Consider the following 24422-nt stretch of genomic DNA (forward strand, 5'->3'; position numbering starts at 1 on the left):
CTCAAAAGAAAGGATTGTCTTCTGACAGTTCATCAAAACAGCACTGCCCTCTATAAAGGGAGACATATGTCTCCACTATATGACATATAATTATAATGACCAAATTTGACAGTCACTTAGAGCCAGATTGAAATGTGATTTGAATGGATTCATATAACAGGTAGTTCCTGGGCTTCAATCAGGTCTTTGTAATGGGAGACTGTGACTGCACAAAGTGGAGCCTTCTTCAAAGAGAAAATGAAAAAAGGCCCAAATTACAGGTGATCAGTGTGACACGGACACATTAAAATAATTCCTGGATCTCCACTATTTCACTTTGTTAAAACTAATTTCTTGGCTTTTGTGGGGTGTTTATATATATATATATATTAAAAAAAAACAGTAACAGCAACAACAACAACAACTGAGCCTTCCTTTCAAGGGAAGTTTCATTTTGGTGCATGTCTTTTTTCTTTTCTTTTTTTTGCGGGGAGGAGTGTAAATTAGATAAGATTGGTCAGTGGTAGAGCATCAGCTGTACATACAGAAAGCCCCAATTTCAATCCCTGATAGCTCCAGGTAAGATTGAAGATACCTGTCTCAAACCCTGAACAGCTTTAGGTATTCATTGTAAACAATGGCGTTGTGCACAGCTGGAAATTTCCAGAGGTGTAGCTATCATGACACCCCACCCTATTCCTCTGGGGCAGCCAGGAATCTCCGAAACTTTGCAAGAAGCATTCTGTTATTACTATAAATACATCAATGAGACCAGCAACGGAACCTTGGGAGTGCTGCTGATCCCCAGTGAGGCCACTCTTTTTCTCACCACTGCCACACTTTTCATCTTTCTTTTTCAGTCAAAGCCCAACGATCTGTGGCTTCGTTGGTCTGCTTGGTGTTTGGTTATTTGTGTCTTTTATCCCCCATCTGTGCCACTTTATGTTGTTGGTCTGAAATATTTCGTACTTCTACACAGCAGCTGATGGTATGTGGAACAGTATGTTGCCCAGGCCAGAACACTTACTCAATCAGATTGCAGGTGACAGTTTTTTTAATTGCAAAGGGTTCTCTTTAGCACAGGTGATGGGGAGAGTTGCATGTGTCCAGCCATTTAAGCATGACAGCAAAGCATCATCACTTGACTCCTTAGCATAGCTGTCAACTTACAGATTTGAAAATAAGGGACCAGCAGCCAAAATAAGGGAACTGCAGCCTCACCTGTTCCAGGCACTCCAGTCTTCCTGTCCTCCTGCAGTCTGGTCAAACTCATGCTGGGTAGCTTCGAGAATACTGTCCAACCAACTTTGTAACCAGAGGTTCAACTGAATAGAATCTGAATCACATGCACCACAAGGCCTATGCAGCCTCAACTTAAGATGGCTCCCTGACCTGGCTTTGCACTGCAAAGTTGCAGCAGCACGTGCAACAAAATGGCGTCCAGCATTCAAAAAACCCCTCAGCTTGCATTAACTAGCCACACACAAGGCATGCAAGCTCCACCCCCCAGTCGTTCTTAGACTTCTTATTGGGTGAGCAACACAGCCAAGCAACACAGTTGGAGCCTTCCTCCTCCCTGGCCGGCAGGGAGGGAGGGAGAGGAGCTGCTTCCTTTGAAATTTAAGGGACATCATTTAAAGGACATTTAAGGGACATCCTTCAATAAGGGACAGCAGCGGGACATGGCGCTGGAATAAGGGACTGTCCCTTCAAATAAGGGACACTTGAAAGCTATGCTCCTTAGCACTTATGCAGTGCAACCACCTGCCATTTGAACACACCCCTGGCAGATTCTACCTGTTGTGTGTACAATACAATACTCACTGGCCTTGCAGACAACTTCATTGTCCAGAAAGTGCGAGAAGCAACAAGAGGAACAGCCATTTTAGATCTGGTCCTAACCAATGTTGATGACCTGGTTAGTGGGGTAGAAGTGGAAGGATCATTAGGCGCGAGTGATCATGCTCTTCTGAAGTTTACTATACAGCGGAAAGGAGCAGCCAAGCATACTAGGACTCAATTTCTTGACTTTAAGAAAGCTGACTTCATAAAAATTAAGGAAGTGCTGGGTGAGATCCCATGGACAGTAATACTAAAAGGAAAGGGAGTTCATGATGGCTGGGAGTTTGTTAAGAGGGAGATAGTAAAAGCACAACGTCAGGCAATACCAATGAGACAGAAACATGGAAGGTGCCTAAAGAAGCCAGGGTGGCTATCTAAAGAACTTTTAACTGAGTTAAGATTAAAAAAGGATGTGTACAAAAAATGGAAAAGGGGGGAAACCACCAAAGAGGAATTCAAACAAATAGCCAGCACGTGTAGACACAAAGTCAGAAAAGCTAAAGCACAGAATGAACTCAGGCTTGCTAGAGAGGTTAAAAGCAACAAAAAAGGCTTTTATGGGTATGTCCGTAGCAAAAGGAAGAACAAAGAAACAGTGGGGTCACTCAGAGGAGAAGATGGTGAAATGCAAACAGGGGACACAGAAAGAGCTGAACTCCTAAATGCCTTCTTTGCCTCAGTCTTCTCCGATAAAGAAAACAATGCCCGACCTGAAGAATTTGGAGCAAATGATTCAGCAAAGGAAACACAGCCCAGAATAACTAAGGAGATAGTACAAGAATACTTGGCTAGTTTAGATGTATTCAAGTCTCCAGGACCAGATGAACTGCATCCAAGAGTATTAAAAGAACTGGCAGATGTGATCTCAGAACCACTGGCAGTCATCTTTGAGAATTCCTGGAGAACAGGCGAAGTCCCGGCAGACTGGAGGAGGGCAAATGTTGTCCCTATTTTCAAAAAGGGGAAAAGAGAGGACCCAAATAATTACCGCCCAGTCAGTCTGACATCAATACCAGGGAAGATTCTGGAGCAGATCATTAAGGAAACAGTCTGTGAGCACCTAGAAAGGAATGCTGTGATCACCAATAGTCAGCATGGATTTCTGAAAAATAAGTCATGTCAGACTAACCTGATCTCGTTTTTTGACAGAATTACAAGCCTGGTAGATGAAGGGAACACAGTGGATGTAGCCTACCTTGATTTCAGCAAGGCATTTGACAAGGTGCCTCATGATATTCTTGTAAAGAAGCTGGTAAAATGCGGTCTTGACTATGCTACCACTCAGTGGATTTGTAACTGGCTGACTGACCGAACCCAAAGGGTGCTCATCAATGGTTCCTCTTCATCCTGGAGAAGAGTGACTAGTGGGGTGCCACAGGGTTCTGTCTTGGGCCCGGTCTTATTCAACATCTTTATCAACGACTTGGATGATGGACTCAAGGGCATCCTGATCAAATTTGCAGATGACACCAAATTGGGAGGGGTGGCTAACACCCCAGAGGACAGGATCACACTTCAAAACGACCTTGACAGATTAGATAACTGGGCCAAAACAAACAAGATGAATTTTAACAGGGAGAAATGTAAAGTATTGCACTTGGGCAAAAAAAGAGGAGAGGCACAAATACAAGATGGGGGACACTTGGCTTGAGAGCAGTACATGTGAAAAGGATCTAGGAGTCTTGGTTGACCACAAACTTGACATGAGCCAACAGTGTGACGCGGCAGCTAAAAAAGCCAATGCAATTCTGGGCTGCATCAATAGGAGTATAGCATCTAGATCAAGGGAAGTAATAGTGCCACTGTATTCTGCTCTGGTCAGACCTCACCTGGAGTACTGTGTCCAGTTCTGGGCACCACAGTTCAAGAAGGACATTGACAAACTGGAACGTGTCCAGAGGAGGGCAACCAAGATGGTCAAAGGCCTGGAAACGATGCCTTATGAGGAACGGCTAAGGGAGCTGGGCATGTTTAGCCTGGAGAAGAGGAGGTTAAGGGGTGATATGATAGCCATGTTCAAATATATAAAAGGATGTCACATAGAGGAGGGAGAAAGGTTGTTTTCTGCTGCTCCAGAGAAGCGGACACGGAGTAATGGATCCAAACTACAAGAAAGAAGATTCTACCTAAACATTAGGAAGAACTTCCTGACAGTAAGAGCTGTTCGACAGTGGAATTTGCTGCCAAGGAGTGTGGTGGAGTCTCCTTCTTTGGAGGTCTTTAAGCAGAGGCTTGACAACCATATGTCAGGAGTGCTCTGATGGTGTTTCCTGCTTGGCAGGGGGTTGGACTCGATGGCCCTTGTGGTCTCTTCCAACTCTATGATTCTATGATTCTATGATTCTATGATTCTATGAATACCTTGTGAGGAGAACCTGAGCTTACAGGGTTAAACAGCTCAGAGTGTACGCCCTGCCTACTATTGGGAGAGGGGAAATTCTGCGTCATATCCGAGAGTCTAAACCCTTTGTCTTTCTCTACTTTCGCTTTTGAGGAGAGAGGACGTGTTTTCACAATGCTGTTCGCTGTGATAGATAATGGATAGTCTGCTGTAAATAAAAACTGCTTCTAGCTGCTTATATCCTGAGTGGACTTTATTTAAGCACACTGAAGAATGCACTGGAGTTTTGCTGCTTTCTCTTACCGCTGCTGATCTCTGCGTGTTGCTCAGAGCCTTTGGAATGTGGCCTTTGAAGTCCGGAGGCCTGGCCAGTAGCTGCGCAGCCGAAGCGGGCTGGACGCCAGGATTTATCTGAGCAATAAATCTTCTTCAGAGGTTATGGACGACAGTTACTGCAATTAGAGGAAGCTGCTTTGAAGCCTGCTTTGAAGTGCTGTGTGCTTAAAAAAGGCTGAGAAAGCTGAGAAGCTGCTGTTTTTGCTGCCGGAAGAAAAAAGTCCTGCTTTGAGGCTTTGCCTAGGAGAAAAGCAGGGAGACTGGCTGCAAGCTGTGTGCTGCAAAGAGCCACTGGAGGCCTCTCCTTTGAAGCTGGCTGGTACGCATGAGTATTTCAAAGCCCCAATGAGAGCACTGGGGGAGGAGATGGCTGAGCTCCAGGACTTTTATGATGTCCCGTTTGAAAAGCTCACAACCCAGTCCTGGGATATCTGGGTTAGAAGAGTAAGGGGGTGGTTTTTGGCCACAGGGCTCTGGAGTATAGTCCAGAAGGAGCCGGCCCCACCCATGCCAGTTGCTGCTGAAGATGGCGCAGCAGACCTGGAGGCTGCTTTGCTGGAAGATAGAGAGCAGAGAATGCAAAGGGAGCTCTGCATGTTGAAAGCAAGCATGGACGCTTTGCTGTTGCCCCACCTGGAGGGCGTTGAGTCGGCTCAGGCCGCCTGGCAGGTGCTGAGGAGTCTGTGTGAAAGCTCAGCAGGAGCCCAGGGCCGGGAGAAAGCCAAGAGCAGGGAGGAAGCCGAGAGCCCAGAGCGGGCTGCTGGCCATGTTCCTGAAGTTACAGCTGGGAGTAGCTGCTTTGTCTCCGAGGGGCCGTGTGATGTTGAGGCCTACAACCAGAGTGCTGGGGAGCGTGCAGGCCCAGGCTGTGCACCCAAAGGTGGGGGTGCTGGGAACAAAGGAATGGCTGAAGAGTGATCTGTGAGAGCTGTTGCTACGCGTCGCCGCTGTTATTGCTGTGGCTCCCCCTCCCATCTGGTGAGAGAATGTCCAGTGGAGGCACAGGAGCAGCCGAAGGCCGTCTCCCGTAGCAACCAGATAAAGGGCTCTTCTTCAAAGCGTGGGAAAGGCAAGCCGAAGGCAGCTGGCAGAGACACTGAACATAAACATTTGGCAGCCTCTATGGCTGCAGTCAAGAGTTGTCAACAGGATGCTGTGCTGGCTTTTGTGATAGACTCAGGTGCTTCCCATCATCTCGTGCCATCTATTGGATTCCTGGAGAACTGCACCTCTGTAACTTCTGGGAAGACTGTCTGTTTAGCAGATGGGACTCGACACCCACTCACGCAGACTGGCTCACGGTTTTGTTTTTTCTTACAGGATTCAATCCAGGCTTTTGTTGTTCCAGGACTGTCCTGCGCGTTGCTGTCTGTCAGTGCACTTCTTGCTGAGAACTACAGGGTGTGTTTTGAGAACAATAAGTGTTCTATTTCTAAGAATGGACAGCAACTAGTCAGTGTTGAATGTAAAGACAGGTTGTTTGTGATAGATGCTTCTTTTGCAGGTCCAGATGACACGGAGGAAGCTCAAGCACAGTGCGCCAACGTTCCAGTTCATGATGCGTGTGCTCACTTATGGCACCGACGCATGGCACACGTGTCCTGGGGGTCAGTGATGAAGATCCCAGAGTGTACGCAAGGGTGCAAAATGAAATCATGTGCTAAGTTTCTAGATTGCAGAGCGTGCAAGTCCGCAAAGGTGAAAACGTGCACATACCCAAGGTCTGAAAGGGTGACCACTAGGGCTTTTCAGTTAATTCATGCAGTTTTGTGTGGTCCGATGTCTGTGACCAGTATGGGCAGAGCCAAATTTGCGCTGGTTCTGATTGATGACCATACGCGGAACTCCTGGATCTTCACGCTCCGACACAAAAATGAAGCTGTGCCGCTAATCAAAGACTGGATTGCGGCTGTGGAACTGCTGTTTTCCACACGGGTGCAAAACTTTCAGAGCGATCGCGGTGGGGAGTTCACCGGTTCTGCACTGCAAAGTTTCTTCTGCGAAAAGGGGATTCAACACAGGTTGACTTCTTCACACAGTCCCCAACAGAATGGGATCGCGGAACGCAGGAACAGGACGCTAGGGGAGATGTCTGCAGCTCTTTTGTTTGATGCCGGGCTCCCACAGCACTTTTGGGGGGAGGCTTGGCGAACGGCCAACTTTATTCTGAACAGGTTGTTCAATTCAGTGGTAGGAGACACACCCTACTTCTTGCTGCACGGAAAGAAGCTGAAAGTGCACTACTTCCGCGTTTTTGGCTGTGAGGCTTGGGTCCTCATACCAAAGGCCAAACGCAAAAAAGGTGAACTCAAGTCCCAAAAGATTATTTTTTGTGGGTGTGAGCCAGGGACCAAGGGGTGGAGGTTTGCTTATCCGTCAGGGAAGTCCAGGATTCTGCTCAGCAACAGTGCTGAATTCTGTGAGCAGAGTGGCTGGGCAAGGATACATGGGAACCCTGACATCCTGTCAGAGAGTCTGCTTGACTCTGCTGATGAAGAAGAGGAAGAGGTTGAACCTGCTACTGAGGCTCAGAGTCCAGACCCAGTGCAGGCAGAAGGGAGACCTTCTCCCAAGGCTGTGAAGATCGAGCAACGCAGTGCTCCATCTTCCCCCACAGGTTCGGCTGAGAAGTCCAGATGGTGCAGTAAGTCAGAGGGGGAGCTCTCTGATGCCAAGGACGTTCTGGCTGGACCTAGTGGGTCAGAGGGTGTTCCTGAAGTAGTGCTGCGCCGTTCAGCTCGGACGACCAAGGGGAAACCTCCTGAAAGGTTTGCCGTCACTAGCGTGTGGGTCGGAATGGCACAGTGTGAACCCGAGAGTTTTGAGGATGTTCAGAAACTGCCTCAGGAAGAAGCCAGAAAATGGCATGAGGCGATGCAGAAGGAGATGAACTCAATGGAGTCTCTAGGTGTGTTCTCCCTCACGAAGTTGCCGGTGGGCAAACAGGCCATGGGTAGCCGCTGGGTTTACCGTCTTAAGCCCACAGTGACAGGAGAACCGCAGTATAAGGCCAGATTAGTGGCGAGAGGATTCACGCAGCACAGGGGGTTGCATTATACGGAAGTTTATGCTCCCACCTCTAGGAGTGAATCTCTACACTTGGTCTTGGCCGTTGCTGCACAAAGAGGGTTGCTGGTGCATCACTTTGATGTGGACATTGCTTACTTGAACTCAGACCTCCAGGAGGATTTGTACATGCCTCCTCCTCCAGGGTTTGAGGGCAATGAGCAAGGTACTGTGTGGAAACTTCACAGGTCAATTTACGGCCTGAAGCAATCGGCCAGGAATTGGAACTTGTGCCTGAATGAAGCTTTGGAGAAGCTAGGTTTCAGGAAGAGTCTTGCTGACAGTTGCCTGTTCCTTAGAGGATCAGGAGACTCACAGGAACTGGTGTTATTTTACGTTGATGACATCATCCATGTTGGAAAGGCAGACAAACAGGTGCAGACGTTTGCCAAAGAGCTTGGGAAATGGTTTCAGCTCAAGAACCTGGGTGCAGTAAAGATCTACCTAGGCGTCCAGATAGCGAGAACTGAGGATGGTAGCTTCTTGCTCAGTCAGAAAGGCAAGATTGAGCAGTTGCTTGAGAGGTTCAGAATGTCCGATTGTGCAGGAGTTCGGACACCCATGGAGACGAACTTCGTGAAAGATAGCCAGCAAGCAGAAAGTGCTGAGTTCGAGAATGCTGAGCTCTTTCAGTCAGCTCTAGGTAGTCTGTTGTATCTGTCCCAATGGAGCAGACCAGACATTGCCTTTGCTACCAACCTGCTAAGTAGGGAAGTGTCAAAGCCCAGTGTGAGTGCTTGGCACGGTATCAAGCGGGTACTGCGCTACCTGCAGCATACCAAAGACTTCTGTCTTAAGCTGCCAGCTGAAGGTGAGGCGAAGCTCACATGCTATGCGGACAGTGACTGGGCGAATTCACAGGACCGCAAGTCTGTGTCTGGGTTGGTGGTAAATTTTGGGAAGTCACTAGTTGGGTGGAAGTCCCGGAAGCAAAGTCTCATTGCGCTGTCTTCTACTGAGGCTGAATTCAGTGCACTGTCAGATTTGTGCCGTGAACTAGAGTTCTATAGATGCTTGGTGCAAGAGACCTATGGGGATTGTAGCTTGCCCATCACGGTTTGGGAAGACAATCAACCTTGTTTGAAACTGGATGAATCTGTGCAATTTAAGGCCAGAACCAAGCATCTGGACATACGTTTCCAAAATGTGTGTCAGAGTGTTCAGTCAGGTTTGATTCGGCTGAAGTATTGTGCCAGTCACAATAACTTGGCCGATGGATTTACCAAACCTATAGCTTCCAGCGTCATGGGGAGTTTTGCAGTGGTTTGGAGTTGGGGGTAAGTTCTGTACATACTTTCCCCACAGTAGCGCAGGGCAAGAGGGAGTGTGAGGAGAACCTGAGCTTACAGGGTTAAACAGCTCAGAGTGTACGCCCTGCCTACTATTGGGAGGGGGGAAATTCTGCGTCATATCCGAGAGTCTAAACCCTTTGTCTTTCTCTACTTTCGCTTTTGAGGAGAGAGGACGTGTTTTCACAATGCTGTTCGCTGTGATAGATAATGGATAGTCTGCTGTAAATAAAAACTGCTTCTAGCTGCTAATATCCTGAGTGGACTTTATTTAAGCACACTGAAGAATGCACTGGAGTTTTGCAGCTTTCTCTTACCGCTGCTGATCTCTGCGTGTTGCTCAGAGCCTTTGGAATGTGGCCTTTGAAGTCCGGAGGCCTGGCCAGTAGCTGCGCAGCCGAAGCGGGCTGGACGCCAGGATTTATCTGAGCAATAAATCTTCTTCAGATACCTTAACTATCTCTAAATTACAACCCAACCACAGCATGGATGAACCTGGTTATATTCATGACTTATTCATATATTTAGCAGTGAACATGCTGAAAGAAGTTGGTGCTCCAGAAGCAGTAGCAGGACAGTCCTTCCTGGATAACCAATTGTTTCAATCTTTCATCCTCAGCTAATAAGAATGATGTGGAATAAAGTAAATTCAGATACAATCAATGAGATGATATACCAAAACATTCTACATTCAGTTATAAAATATGACAATAATATGTTACCAAATAAGAGGTCCGAGAGGGTACATAGATTACAAATGGTTCAGGTTTCACTATGCATTGTAATTAGCTGACACTGTTAGTTAGTACAAAGTTGCATTATAAAGACCTCCAGCCGGTGAATTAGATAACATCCAGATTTAAAGGTACAGCACCTAATATATACACAACACCAGGAATACAGATAGCAGCAACACTTACAACTGCAAAACCAAACGTGGAATTACACAAAACAATTTAGGTCTAGTTCATTGTTTAAACCTTTGGGGTGTAAGGATTTAAAAAGGAAAATCAACTTGGCTTCTTGCTGATGTAACAGTTTGACAAAGCCCCTCCTTATCCCGGGTTTCCTCTGGCTGACCCATAAATCTGTATAAAGTAAGTCTGTGTCAGCATGATTATGCTTAACAAATTGATCCACCATGGGGATTCCTTGCGGCGCTTTTAGCAGAAACGCTCAGAGTCCCAGGGTTTTCCAGTGCAGTCTTTTTAATGTGAGCTATATACAGGTATTTACAAAAACAGTCCATACAGAGTACCTGCTCCTTAAGGCAAACAAATACTCTCCACCACAGCACCACCACACCACAGCACAACCACCACACTTACTGTTGAACAGGCTTTCCTTTTTAAAACAGGTGATAGCCAATCACATTAATCACACTCCTGCTGAGTCACTCTGACCCAGCACTTCACAGAGTATTGCATCAGCCTGTTGAAGCCTGCAGACTTACTCAGTATCCTGCGAATCCCAACAAGCCTCTGTAACTTTGTTTCTAATACAGGAGCGATGCTTCCTAATACGGGTGCTGACAGAGCGTACAGTGGAACCAATGTAAATCAAATTACAGGGGCAGTGTATTAGATACACTACATCTATGATTTGGCATGTGCTAAAATTGCGAAGGGTGAATCTAAAGCCCGAGTTGGCATCATAAATTTCTTTTACCTGTAATGTGAGAGGGCAAGGCAAACATCTGCTGCATCTATAATAACCCACCACCAAGGAACTGGTGGGTATGGGAACCTATTTCAGATCAGTATGAACTAAAAAATCTTTGTCAGAAAAAGTTTTTTTAAAGCCAATGAGAGGAAAATCAGCACAGCCTTGAAAGTTCCACAGCGTATGCCAGTGTTTCCTGAGGATCCTGATAATCCTTTTGGAATGAGTAGAAAATTCTAAGGAGCCTGTAATGTGTTCTCTGGACTAGTACGATCAGTGGGGAGCAATAATGAAGGGCGTTCCTTAGATAGAGATATTTTTCTTGCCTGATAAATGACATGCTCCAGATACCCCCTGTTTCATACACCATCGGAAAAAACCCCTACTTCTCTGAAGTTACATTAGTTGGTATTTCCTTGTATATATTGTATGCCACTTGACTCTGAATGAAGATACAATTTAGCAGTTATATAAAGTGTTGTAATCAAATTATTAGCCTGTCGTGTTGCTTTTAGGTTGCCAGCACTTTGCCCTGGGGCTGCAAGATCCTCCCAACAAAGTTAGACTCCACACTAAGTGAGAGCAAAGACAGAGGCACTGGCTCATAGTCAATATACCTCTTAATCCATCAATAACCTAGCAACTTTCAGTAAACCTTGGATAGTCAGGTAATACATAGGTGGCATAGAACACCAGCACAATTGTGTCACGTTAATTATGGAATAGTGTCAACGTCTTGGAGATATTTCATTTATAGGGAGAAAGACCACCATTTGAGGAGGGGGCTGCCTAAAATACTTTTGGGGGGGTGGGTAAAAATCTATTCAAAATTTCTTCAGATGTTGTGACCATGTTGATCCCTTAGTTGGAACAGATTCCGATACTCTACATGGATGTTCCCTGATGGAAAAACACAGGAGAATTTTGTAGAAAATCTAAAAGAAGAATACAGTGGACGCTCGGGTTGCGAACGTGATCCATGCAGGATGAACGTTCGCAACCCACAGCATCCGCAACCCACAGCGGCACGTCTGCACACACGAGAGGTTGCGATTCGGCGCTTCTACACATGCGCACGATTTAGCGCTTCTGTGCATACGCAACCGCCGAAACCTGGAAATAACCCGTTCCAGTACTTCCAGGTTTTGGCGGTCCGCAACCCAAAAAAACACATCCTGAAGCGTCTGTAACCCAAGGTATGACTGTACTTACATGGTTGCTTGCAAGCTGGGGGGGGGGGCGTATTTTGATTATGTGTAGCTGTGTAGTGTTTTTTTGTTATACATGTTAGGGCAAGTAAGAAAGAGCCATTCATTTCCAGAAACTGTGAGAAGATTCTTGGAGCATCGAGGTGCAATATTGTTTAGCCTACAGCAGCTATGAATAGCTGAAGAGCGCTTACCTGTGGACTTGCACAAATTCTGCAGAGGAGAGACTGCTGAACTGAGCCCAGGCAGCATATAGGACTGAAATGTGCCTTACTATCTGTGTGGTAGTAAAGTTGTAAGTCTTCTACTGTCAAGATTGATATTGCCTTTCAAGTAAACAATGCCGGACTGAGTTTTACTGCTTCCATGAGTGTCTTATTGCCATCTGCCATGTGGAACTTGATCCTTTCAATGCTTAAGCTATGTGATCGTCACTCTGCTATGCAAGGGAGCTAGCATACATGCAAGGAAGTGTTGCTGGACCACCCTCATGATTTAAGGTTGGAGATTGTAAAATCTTCTTCAATACACTTACAAAAACCAATAAAGTGTACATGGTTAAAAAAGGAATCGGTTATCAGAAAATAAAGATGGCTTCCATTAATGGAGAAATATATGGCATATGGATGAGGTTGGTACTGAAAATGGGATTTGAAGTAGGTATTTAAAACCCCCCAGTTTGTGATTCTTCTACTTTATCACTTGGAGGTCCCCTCCTAACAAGATTCTAACATGGAGCTATCACAATCACCCTACCCCATTTCCCCAGCACGAGTGCATGAGACAGCTGACTCACTTGCTGGCTGAAAATCTGCTGCAATCTCACAATCCAAAACATTATAGGATACCTGGAGACATTTCTGCATTAAACTTGCTATGAAGTGCAAGCCTTATATATACTGAATAACAGCCACAATCTATTAAAAACAATACAGAAGACCAATAAAAATGAAAGACTTGCAGTAGCCCAGTTGCATGTAAACAATAATGTCTGAAAGCAGGTGAGAAAAGACTATGTATGTGTCAGGGAACTGACATCGGAGCTAGAGGCGGAGGGGAGGCTCTCAAATGATGCTGGAGAAGGGCCCAGCAGGCAGAGAGGCAGCTCAGCAGATGGGGAAGCAAATCAGTGCAACACCAGAGATAAAGGGGGGCAGATGGGGGAATCGGCGAGAGGGCTCCAGGACTCTTCACTGGTCACCAGCGGGGAGAGCACGGGTCCTCCGCTACCCACACCCTCCCTGCGCAGAAGGCTTCCGCGCAGGGAGGGTAGGAGGAGACTTGGCGTCAAACAACTTTTATGTTGGAAAAGGCTTAAGAAATGCCCACTGACGGATTCTGCTAGCGACTGAGGCAGCCACGAAGTGAAGCGCTGTCCAGACAGAAAGGTTTAAACAAGGCAACATAGCCAGGAGAGGCGGCAACTTAAGCACGAGCAACCCATACTCATTACAGCAATCCGTCAGTCCCTGACGTCGCTCGTGCACGGCGACAGGCAGGCAGCATCATGAGCAAAACCGGAGAAGCTGGCACCACGGAGGGAGCAGCTGGAGTGCAAAATCTGGTGGAGAGGAACCGAGATTTGGAACAGCATGTGGCTCTTCTGACGGCGCGGCTGGACGAAAGGCAGGTTCAGGATGCTCAGGTCAGACCCACCCCCGTAGCAAGGAAGGTACCGTGACTGGTACACAAATTTGGAGGGAAACCCCAGGACTACAGTGCGATCCGAACGGAAATAAAGTACGTGTTGGAATTGCAACAGAATGATTTTGCAGACAATGGGGAGAGGGTTGCCTATATTGTCGGACATCTGCAGGATGGGGCCAGAGAATGGATCAGGCCCCTAATGGCAACGCAGAATGCCGCCTTGAAAGACCTGAGGAAATTCTTCCAGGCGATGGATGCGATGTATTCCAGTGATGTACAGCAAAGTGTGACTCGGCGGGAACTGATGGGCTGCAAACAGGGGAACCAGTCAGTTAGAGACTACTGGTCACGCTTTGCCATGTTAGTCCACCGGCTCGGATGGGAATTGGACTCTGAACCCATTCAAATGCTGTTCGAGGAGCGGTTGTCCCCAATGGTGAAGGACGAACTTTCCCGCGCACCCAGCCCGCAGTCAATGGATCAGCTGACCAAGGCTGTGCTTGCGATTGGTGTAAGGCAGGAAGTGCGGGCCCAGGAGAAGCGGGAAGGGAGAGAGCAACGTTACCATGACTACCACATTCCTGAAATACCAAGGCAATCTTCCCCGCCGGCGGAGCCAATGGAAATAGATGGGGCGCGCGCGCGGGAGGTTTCAAACTCCAGTGAAGGTCGCAAGAGGGAGGGAAAGGATGGGAAAACCACCAAGAAGTGTTTCCTCTGCCAGCGGCCAGGACATTTTGCCAGGGTCTGCCCGCAAAGAAAGGCCTGGCAAAGGATGGTGGGAGCTGCAGGGGGTGAGGAGGAGATGGTAAAGGGGCAGGAGCAGGGAAACGCCAACACTTGGCTGCCACTCAGCGGGCACAGCAGCCAGGCCAGCAACCAATAGAAGTGCCCAAACCAGACCCCCCAGGGCAGCTATAGCCATAGAAGTGGTGCTAGAACTCCCGAATGGGCACCCAGTCAAGGTGAAAGGGCTGTTGGATTCAGGCAGTTCCTGCAATTTCTTCAGCAAGGACTTTGCACTAGAGCACCAGCTCCACCTGCTGCCCCTGGATTTCCCCTTGCAAGTAACCACCATTGATGGCAGGGAGCTTCTGGGAGGGGAAGTGACGCACCAGACCCCACCAATGAGAATGAGGGTTTCCAGGCACACGGAGACCATCGCCTTTCACGTAGCCTCACTGGCAGGGCCCCCAATAATATTAGGGATGAGCTGGCTAGCACAACATGATCCAGTGGTGGCATGGCATCAGAGAACGGTCACCTTTGGGTCCGCTTACTGCTTGGAACACTGTCTAGGGGGGGAAACCCCAAGAATGACCGTGGCCAGGGTGGCTGAGATAGCTGAGCTGAAAGGGGAGGTGCCACCACAATATGCTGACCTGCAGGAGGTCTTCAGCGAGAAGGAGGCAGATAGACTACCCCCCCATAGGCCCTTTTACTGCCAAATCAACTTGCTCCCTGGGGCGCAGCTACCGGTGGGTAAACTGTATGCCATGTCGGACAGGGAGATGAAGGAGTTGTGGGAATTTATTGACAAGAACCTGAAAAGAGGCTTCATATGAGAATCAAAAGCGGTAGGGGGCAGTCCGGTGTTCTTTGTGGACAAAAAGGACACTAATCAACCCAGACTAGTTGTGGACTATAGGGCCGTCAATTTGGTATCGGAACCAGTGACCTTCCCAATGCCCAGGATTGACGACATTTTAACACGGGTGAGGCAGGGGAAATTTTTTACCAAGCTTGATCTCAGGGGAGCATACAACTTGATTAGGATGAGGGAGGGGGACGAATGGAAGACCACAATGTTCACACCCCTGGGGGCCTTTGAGTACCTAGTTATGCCTTTTGGATTACAGTCGGGCTCCGCCTGTTTTCAAGCTTTCATGCACCACGTGTTGGGGTCCCTGCTGTACAAGAACTGCGTAGCCTTCTTGGATGACGTCTTAATCTATTCGGACAATGAGGAGCAACATGTCAGAGACGTCAGGGAAGTGCTAAAACGACTGCAGAAGCACCAGTTGTGGGTCAAGCTGGAAAAATGTCAGTTTCACGCCAGAGAAGTCGAGTTTCTGGGGTACAAGTTGTCAGACAAAGGCTTAGCGATGGACCCAAGCAACGTGCAGGCAGTGCTGGAGTGGAAGGCTCCCAAAACCCGGAAGGACGTGCAGAGGTTCCTAGGGTTCAGCAACTTCTACAGGAAGTTCATCAAGAACTTCGCCCGCTTGACAGCACCCATCACAGATTGTCTCAGTAGCAAAGTACTGAGTACTTCTTGTTAGGCGAGCTTTGTGTATCTAGTAAAGGTAAAGGTAAATAACACCTGGATGGTTAAGTCCAGTTTAATTTTCTTTGGGGTGTGACACTCATCTAACTGGGTCACCCCAGTCACTCTTTGTCTGTTTGGCTCTCAACTGCTTTCTTGAGTGCCTTCACCATTTAAATTGTAAATTATCTATATCAAAAAAGTAATCAGAAACATCAATCAGCAAACTAATGAGATCGTAACTAATGAGCTTTGCATTTCAGTATCTCCCTCTTTATCTTTGTAGTGAACAAACAACTCCCATTCCCGGACCTCACTTTTGTTCCCAAGTGTTCCCTGTGACACAAGTCCATGGCCTATAAATTCCTCCAAGTAAGCCTCTACCTGCATCAATTCCCTTGTTGATCCATCTCTGCTCTGAGTCTCCTAATCTTTCTAGAATGCTGAAGGCACTCCTGAGTGCATGCCTCCTCTTGGCCCCACTTTCTGCAGGTAAGATGGGGAACATCTGAAGAAAACTTGCTTCTTGAGAGGGAAAGGGAGTTAGCAGTGTAGATCAGCATCATAGAGAGCAAGGACTGCTGGGTTACCAAGAGAAAGTAGGGGAGAGTCAAGTCAAGAGATTATGTATTGTGATGTCATACAGATAAATTATGTCATGTAGAAAAATAATGAAATATCCCATTCTAACATGGAAGCTGCATTTCAGCAATACACACAAAATGTGGATCTCTCTCTCTCTCTCTCTCTCTCTCTCTCTCTCTCTCTCTCTCTCTCTCTCTCTCTTCTCTCTCTCTACCTCCCTCCCTCCCTCCCTCCCTCTGTGCGTGTGAGGGTAGGGAAACAGAGCAGGGATTTGCAAAGGGAAGAAATTTCCAGATGAAAATGTTGGGCATGATGTCAAAGTGCAGGGAAAGTGCTAAGAAGGTGAATAAGCTCTTCTTTAGTGGGAGAGGTGGAGAAAATATGCCTTAAAAACAGGACAGAATAGTAAAAGTTGCTTTGGAAAGGAAAGGGAAGAAGAAAAAGTATGGCCATAGCAGGAAGAAATTAAATACATTTTACAAAGAAAGACACCTTCAAGTCTACTCCTTGGAACAGATCACATCAACCCACGGGTGAGGATCCAGATTCACGACTACTCATTGATTGTGGAAATGTGGGGAGCTGAATGTGATTTGAGTGCCAGACAAGGATCCGGAAGGCTAGGGTTCGAATCTTCACTCAGCCACAAACTCACTGGGGGATCCTAGACCAGGCACTTTCCCTCAGCTTAACCTACCTCACAGGAATCTTCTGAGGATAAAATAGGGAAGGGAAAACCATGTACATTACCTTGAGCTTCTTGGAGAAAGTTGCTGTAGATAAATAAATGAATTAGAAAAATAAGAAATTGACAGCAAGTGAAATTGATAGATTGGTTCATCCCTAGTCGAGGATCCTGTCCTAACACTGGCCAGCCCAATGACTATAGGAAGCACACAATCGGGATCACACCACAGCGACACTCTGGCTTACTGCAGGTTCCAGCAACTGTTATTTGAAATATGCTACTTTTGATATTGAAGGTAGTACATAGCCATCATGCTTAGTAGCCTCAGTAGTCTTATTCTCCACCAATTTATTGAATCCTCTTTAAAAGTCATTGAAATAGGTGGCATTCAGTGCCTCTTGTAGAAAATTCCATAGTTTAATTGTGCTCAGATCTAAGCTTGTGACCAAACAGTGGGAAGAAATTGTCTTTAAGTGAGAGTCTGGATGGGAGGGAAAGTTGGCTGTGGGGAAGGGAGGGTACACCTCCCCACTTCTTGCAAATAATTAAACCAGTGTTCTGAACAATGGCTACAAGAGTTTTAATTAATGAGTGTTTTACTCATTTCATTTCATTTCATTCTCTTCTATTACAATGCTTATTAAATTGAACACTTTTTATTTTAAAGTTTTATTATACTATCACCTCCTCCTCTGTGTCCCATTAAGCAAACAGGAAAACCAAATGATGATGATGATGATGATGATGACAATTCATGAATCTTTTGCTCCTGTCCTCAGCAGTATCTCTGACGTGCAAATATAAGTTTAACAGGACTGGAATGACAGATAACAGCAATGCAGAAACAATTTGTAATAATAATGTTATATATACCTGTTCTGCCAGTGTTCTGCGTACAAATATAGGTAAGATTTACCTGTCTTTTTGTCATTTGCTGTTGGATTTGACCCAGGTTAAGATAGGTGAACTTTAATGGATCTATTAGCATATAGAAGTCTATGCTGGAGGAACTCACCTATGAAAAAAGTGAGGTGAGGAAACTGTGACACTTCAGCTGTAGATGAATTAGAACTCCCATCAGCTTCAGCTAGCCAGGCCACAAGTCAGGGATGATGGAAGATGCAGTCCAACAACATCTGAAGTAAGGAATTAATGGCTTGCATATGAAAATGGGGAATCTAGTATCACCTGATCACAAGCAGTGGCTGAATTTGGTTGCTGATCGCCAAGCTTGGAGAACTTGATTTGCATCAACCAGGAATACCTATTGACCCAAACCAGTGAACTCCACTTTAGTTTTGCTTATCAAACTAGGACAAGAAGCCTGGAATATAAGCTGAATATCCCCTTTGCTGTAAATGCCATTAAAATTGAGAGTCCTTTTACAGATGTATGAAAACTGTATAAAGCTGAGGAACCAGGAGAGAGATGAACATGCTTCACATTTGAGGGTTGATTCGATCCCTTTGCTTGCTCCTGATTCACCCATCCCTTCTACCCAGGAGGGAGTAGGTGCCATTTTGTGGTACACCTCAGTGCCAAAATGCCTTGGGGCAATCCTGGGTGGGATGGTGCTTGCTTGACCATCCCTTCCAACATCACTGCTACATTCTTGGAGGGAGAGGGGCAAGGGGGTAGTAAGGTTGGTGCAATGCAAGTGTCTTGCCAAGTGTTCAACAATGGGAGTTCAGGGAAGCATGCCCCGAACCTGCAAACTGTTAGGATCGACTAGAAGAGAGAGTGCAGTGTATGGCAGATGTATTGTCAGATGTATAGAAATAGGCATGATTCTTCATGCAACAAATTTGACCTAAAATGAAGTTCTGCATAAATTCCAAATTTAATGCATTTTGCAAATTACTGTATTTTTTGCTCTATAAAACTCACTTTTTCCCTCCTAAAAAGTAGGGGGAAATGTGTGTGAGTCTTATGCAGCGAATGCAGGCTGCACAGCTATCCCAGAAGCCAGAACAGCAAGAGGGATCGCTGCTTTCGCGATCCCTCTTGCTGTTCTGGCTTCTGGGATTCAGAATATTTTTTTTCTTGTTTTCCTCCTCCAAAAACTAGGTGCATCTTATGGTCTGGTGCGTCTTATAGAATGAAAAATACGGTAATTGTGAACCTTTAAAGAGAAGCTGCTTCTATGGAATAAGGAGGCAAGAGACTACTGCTTATGGTTGAGAGCTGAACACTTAAATGCCTGCAGAAAACCTTTCTTTTCCATTAAGAATTCACTGGTTCTTATTGTATCTTTTATGTATTATAACTGAAAAACATTTTGATATCTCTTTCCTTTTACGATACAGCAGTGCACACACATTTAAATAAATAAACAGCACCTCATTTTAGATTGAATAATACTTTCCATATTGTTACTTTGAAAAGGTCCTGATACTTTCCATTGAAAATAAGTGGCTTCCAGCTATACAGGATTTAAAGTTATGGATAGTTTAAGATTAAGGATTAGGATTAAAAAAGTTTAAGGAAATGGAAATTTGGTTTTTAAAAGGTAAAATTTTAATGTTATATTATATTAAGAGTAAAGATTGGGATTAAAAAAGAGGGAAAGAAATTGCTGGACAAACAATTTGAACTGGAATACAAAAGAGGGAGGTACGAGGAGGTCCAGAAAATAAGTAAATTTAAAAATGGAGATGAAAAGGTGATATTGTTTTTAATTGTTTTATTTTCTTTTTTCTTTTTTGTTTTTCTTGTTCTTTTTTTTTTCTTTTGGATTATGTATTGTGTATTTTTGAATTGTGTATTTCTTTTTTGTTTTATGTTTAATCTTTTATTGAAACTTTAATAAATATCATTTAAAAAAAATAAAAAATGAATAATACTTTCCATATTGTTACTTTGAAAAGGTCCTGATTCAGGCAACACAGAAAATTGGAACAATTATAATGAATGTGCTTTAGGAGCAATGGACTGCATTTCCCCCCAGATCCTGATAGTTCTTTAAAATCCTTTTTCACAGTTAAACCTGAAGTGCAAATTGAGAATACTTGTTTGTCATCCAGATACTGTTTCTCAGGCGATTACAGCTTCACTGCAGTGGATGGTAAATTCTTTGAGATGAAGATGCAATGCTGCAACACTGACCTGTGTAACAATGCAACTCTCAGCCGTAAGTTTCTGCATCATTGTAGAATCATTAACATGTTAGCGCTGTGCACTGGGTTTCTCCAAGGCTTGGATCCTTAGCCAATCAGCATTACTCAGAGGACCTGTGCCTTGTTCAAATGGGGTGAGACAGCCCCAGATGGCTACAGGTTGGGTTGAGCAGCTCAGGACTATTAGGGGCTCTCAAGGTATGGAGAATGAGGCAGGACGGAGAGGCAGGCATGAGGAGAAAACTGTGAAAAAGAGGACCTACTAGGCAGCTTTGTCTCTGCCTGAGAAGGGATGGGTTGCCTTTCCAGCCAGGCCTCTCCTTCCTGTCCCTTGAAGCAGCACCATGAAGGATGATAATAATAATAATAATAATAATAATAATAATAATAATAATAATAATTTATTATTTGTACCCCGCCCATCTGGCTGGGTTTTCCCAGCCACTCTGGGTGGCTTCCAACAAAGATGAAAAATACACTAAAATGTCACATATTAAAAACTTCCCTGAACAGGGCTGCCTTCAGATGTCTTCTGAATGTCAGGTAGTTGTTTGTCGCTTTGACATCTGATGGGAGGGCGTTCCACAGGGCGGGCGCCACTACTGAGAAGGCCCTCTGCCTGGTTCCCTGTATTTTGGCCTCTCGCAGTGAGGGAACCGCCAGAAGGCCCTCGGAGTTGGACCTCAGTGTCCGGGCAGAACGATGGGGGTGGAGACACTCCTTCAGGTATACTGGACCGAGGCCGTTTAGGGCTTTAAAGGTCAGCACCAACACTTTGAATTGTGCTCGGAAACGTACTGGGAGCCAATGTAGGTCTTTCAAGACCGGTGTTATATGGTCTCGGCGGCCGCTCCCAGTCACCAGTCTAGCTGCTGCATTCTGGATTAGTTGTTGTTTCCAGGTCACCTTCAAAGGTAGCCCCACGTAGAGCTCATTGCAGTAGTCCAAGCGGGAGATAACCAGAGCATGCACCACTCTGGCGAGACAGTCTGCAGGCAGATAGGGTCTCAGGCTACGTACCAGATGGAGCTGGTAAACAGCTGCCCTGGATACAGATTTGACCTGTGCCTCCATGGACAGCTGTGAGTCCAAAATGACTCCCAGGCTGCGCACCTGGTCCTTCAGGGGCACAGTTACCCCATTCAGGACCAGGGAATCCTCTGCACCTGCCCGCCTCCTGTCCCCCAAAAACAGTACTTCTGTCTTGTCAGGATTCAACCTCAATCTGTCAGCCGCCATCCATCCTCCAACCGCCTCCAGACACTCACACAGGACCTTCACCGCCTTCACTGGTTCTGATTTAAAAGAGAGGTAGAGCTGGGTATCATCCGCATACTGATGAACACCCAGCCCAAACCTCCTGATGATCTCTCCCAGCGGCTGCATGTAAATGTTGAAAAGCATGGGGGAGAGGACAGAACCCTGAGGCACCCCACAAGTGAGAGCCCAGGGGTCTGAACACTCATCTCCCACCACCACTTTCTGAACACGGCCCAGGAGGAAGGAGCGGAACCACTGTATGACAGTACCCCCAGCTCCCAGCCCCTCAAGACGGTCCATGGTTATGGTCGATGGTATCAAACGCCACTGAGAGATCCAGCAGAACTAGGAAACAGCTCTCACCTTTGTCCCTAGCCCGCCGGAGATCATCAACCAGTGTGACCAAGGCAGTTTCAGTCCCATGATGAGGCCTGAATCCTGACTGGAAGGGATCCAAATGGTCCGCTTCTTCCAGGCGTTCCTGGAGTTGTTCAGCAACCACTCGCTCAATCACCTTGCCCAAGAATGGAAGATTTGAGACTGGGCGATAATTGGCCATCGTGGCCGCATCTAAAGATGGTTTTTTAAGAAGCGGTTTAATAACCTCCTCTTTCAGCGGGTCTGGGAAGGCTCCCTCACGGAGGGAAGCATTCACCACCCCACGAAGCCCATCGCCCAGTCCTTCCCGGCTAGCTTTTATAAGCCAGGATGGGCAAGGATCCAGGAGACAGGTGGTTGGCTTCACTCGTCCAAGCAGCCTGTCCACATCCTCAGAGGTAACAGGTTGGAATTGATCCCACGCAACTTGACTAGACAGGACTCTAACACTCTCACGCCCTGGCCCTGCTCCCACGGTGGAGTCTACTTCTTCCCGAATCCGAGCGATTTTATCTGCAAAAAACTTTGCAAAATCATTGCAGGAGATCATGTGGCCCGTACTGGGCCCAGACGTCGCAGGTGGTTCCGCTAAATTGTGAACCACCTGAAAAAGTCTCCTGCTGCTGTTTTCTGCAGATGCAATAGAGGCGGCAAAGAAAGTCTTCTTCACCGTTGCTATCGCCACTTGGTAGGCTCGACGTTGAGTTCTAACCTGTGTCCGGTCAGATTCGGAATGAGTTATCCGCCACCGGCGCTCTAGCCGTCTCAACGATTGTTTCATTGCCCTCAGATCTGTGGAAAACCACGGGGCTGTCCAGGCTCCATGCAATTGGAGAGGGCGCTTCGAAGCCAAACAGTCAATAGCCCTGGTTAACTCCACATTCCAGCGGGCCACCAGGGAATCGGCTGAAAGGCCATCAACATGGGATAAAGCATCCCCTACCACTCTCTGGAAACCATTTGGATCCATTAAGTGGCGGGGGCGGACCATCCGATTATATAATTGGATACCTATGCTGCTGAACAGCTCATGAATAGTTTATGGTCCCTTCAAGTCCACTTTCCATTGGCTGTTTCAAACATGGACCTTACAACCCACCTATCTTATCCAAGTGTCCTCCTGAATCACCCTTCAGCTAGTTCTTCTCTGTCTTTTAATTGGCAAGCACTACCTTGGTCAGCAGTTAAAATGGTGCAAAGATAAGACCCTACCTTACAGCATTCTCCGAAATTTATTTATTGAATTTATTGAATTTATGTACCACCCTGTACCTGGCTGTCTCAGGGCAGTTCACAGAAACACTCAAATAGCTCATTGCTGAAGAGCGGAAGAGAGATAGAATCTCTGTACAAAAATGGGGAACTAAGAGCCTATATTTTCAGAGACGCTACACCATAATCAATGGCATGAATACATTCAGAGAGATAAAAAGGAAAATAAAGTTTGCACTCTCCCACCCCACTTTGGGTAAAGGTCATTCACCTCAGAGACCAATGGTGACTTTGTCCCATGTGCAGCCCTTAACCCAGATTATTTCTAGATCATGTTTTCATCCAAGAACACTTGCAGCTGTCCTAGGAAAATTGTAATTGTAATTAAGATGCTCACTATACATTTGATCTTGGTAGTTCCTGATCGCAACATGCTGGCTGAAAATGGTCTGCAGTGCCCATCCTGCTTCTCCAAAGGAAGGGAAAACTGTAAAAGTGAGACGACCATCAACTGCCTTGAGAATGAGACCCAATGTGTTGATTTTAGAGGAGCTTTTAAGAAAGGTAACATTTCCATTCAGTCAGGTGAAAAGGCCTAGTCATTGGCTGGGTCATGCAGACTCTGTCCTGATCTCCTTCTCTCCCTTCCTTCCTCTCTTTTTCCATTGGACTTTGCTGGAAAAGTGAAAGGGATCATATCTCTTACTGGCTCCACTCTTCACTCTTCCTTATTGTTTGCCTGCCTGGACTTTGCCCTTTAACTTTCATAATGCCACTTGCTTGTCTAGAAGCAGGATTCAGATTCTGATGATTATATTAAATACCCTCCTGAACAAAAAAGGAAAGTGCATTCATTGTTCCACCCCAATTGCATCTGGATCTTTCCACCACTGGGATGCAGTGCAGGACAAAATGTGTGCCTCTTTCTCAAAAAGCATATTTATTATGTAAAAGAAATGTAATTAAATTTCCTTAAATTCTGTGACCATGAGCAGTATCTGGCTAACTCAGACCATTAGTGCAAGGATTTATAGTTGTGCAACAGAATTTCCACGCTCTTCTACCTGTAGGTGCTCTGTATCCTCCTAAAAGCTGCTTCAAAATTTAGCAGTTATAATTTAACTACATTCGGAAAAAGATAAATTGCTTTATATGCATTATTACACTGCGACACCAGATGTCGATTTGGAGTCCTATCTTTCTGCATTGGGATTTCATAACACATTGAACTGAATCACTGTATTCATGTGCCTGGATCCAGCCTTACATACACACCTCCCTATCAACAGCGTTTTTGAGGAATAATGTTCTTTGGAGAGGGACCAAATTTACCACACCCTTCCTTCCTGAAAAGAAGAGGGAATTGGGAATGAACAGGGGAGGTGTATTTGGGCTGATTTGCCCCAAGAAGGAAGAGGCAGAGTCCAGGCCATTTGAGCTGCCTCTGCCCTACACCCCCCCCCCCCATCCTTCTCCTGCCCTTTGCAGCCTGGGCTTTGCTAGTTTCACTTTTGAGGGCTGAGTAAGAATTCTGATAGGAGTTCCTG

General features: G+C 46.1%; 2 long non-coding RNA genes across 2 annotated transcripts in view; one reads left to right on the forward strand and one right to left on the reverse strand.

Moving 5' to 3' along the window:
* LOC308484540 overlaps positions 1–3683 on the reverse strand; it is a 131735-nt gene extending 128052 nt beyond the window's left edge. The window contains exon 1 of the long non-coding RNA XR_013989951.1: positions 3516–3683. This is a non-coding gene — a long non-coding RNA (uncharacterized lncRNA). The remainder of the gene's footprint in view (positions 1–3515) is intronic.
* Positions 3684–15926: 12243 nt separating this feature from the next.
* Positions 15927–23422, forward strand: LOC308484603. Its single transcript, XR_013990032.1, has 4 exons — positions 15927–16008; positions 17617–17814; positions 19890–20039; positions 23293–23422. It is a non-coding gene; the product is annotated as an uncharacterized lncRNA (long non-coding RNA).
* The last annotated feature ends 1000 nt before the right edge of the window (positions 23423–24422 follow it).

The sequence above is a fragment of the Podarcis pityusensis genome, assembly GCF_964106645.2.
Source record: "Podarcis pityusensis genome assembly, chromosome: 8".
NCBI classification, from domain to species: domain Eukaryota; kingdom Metazoa; phylum Chordata; class Lepidosauria; order Squamata; family Lacertidae; genus Podarcis; species Podarcis pityusensis.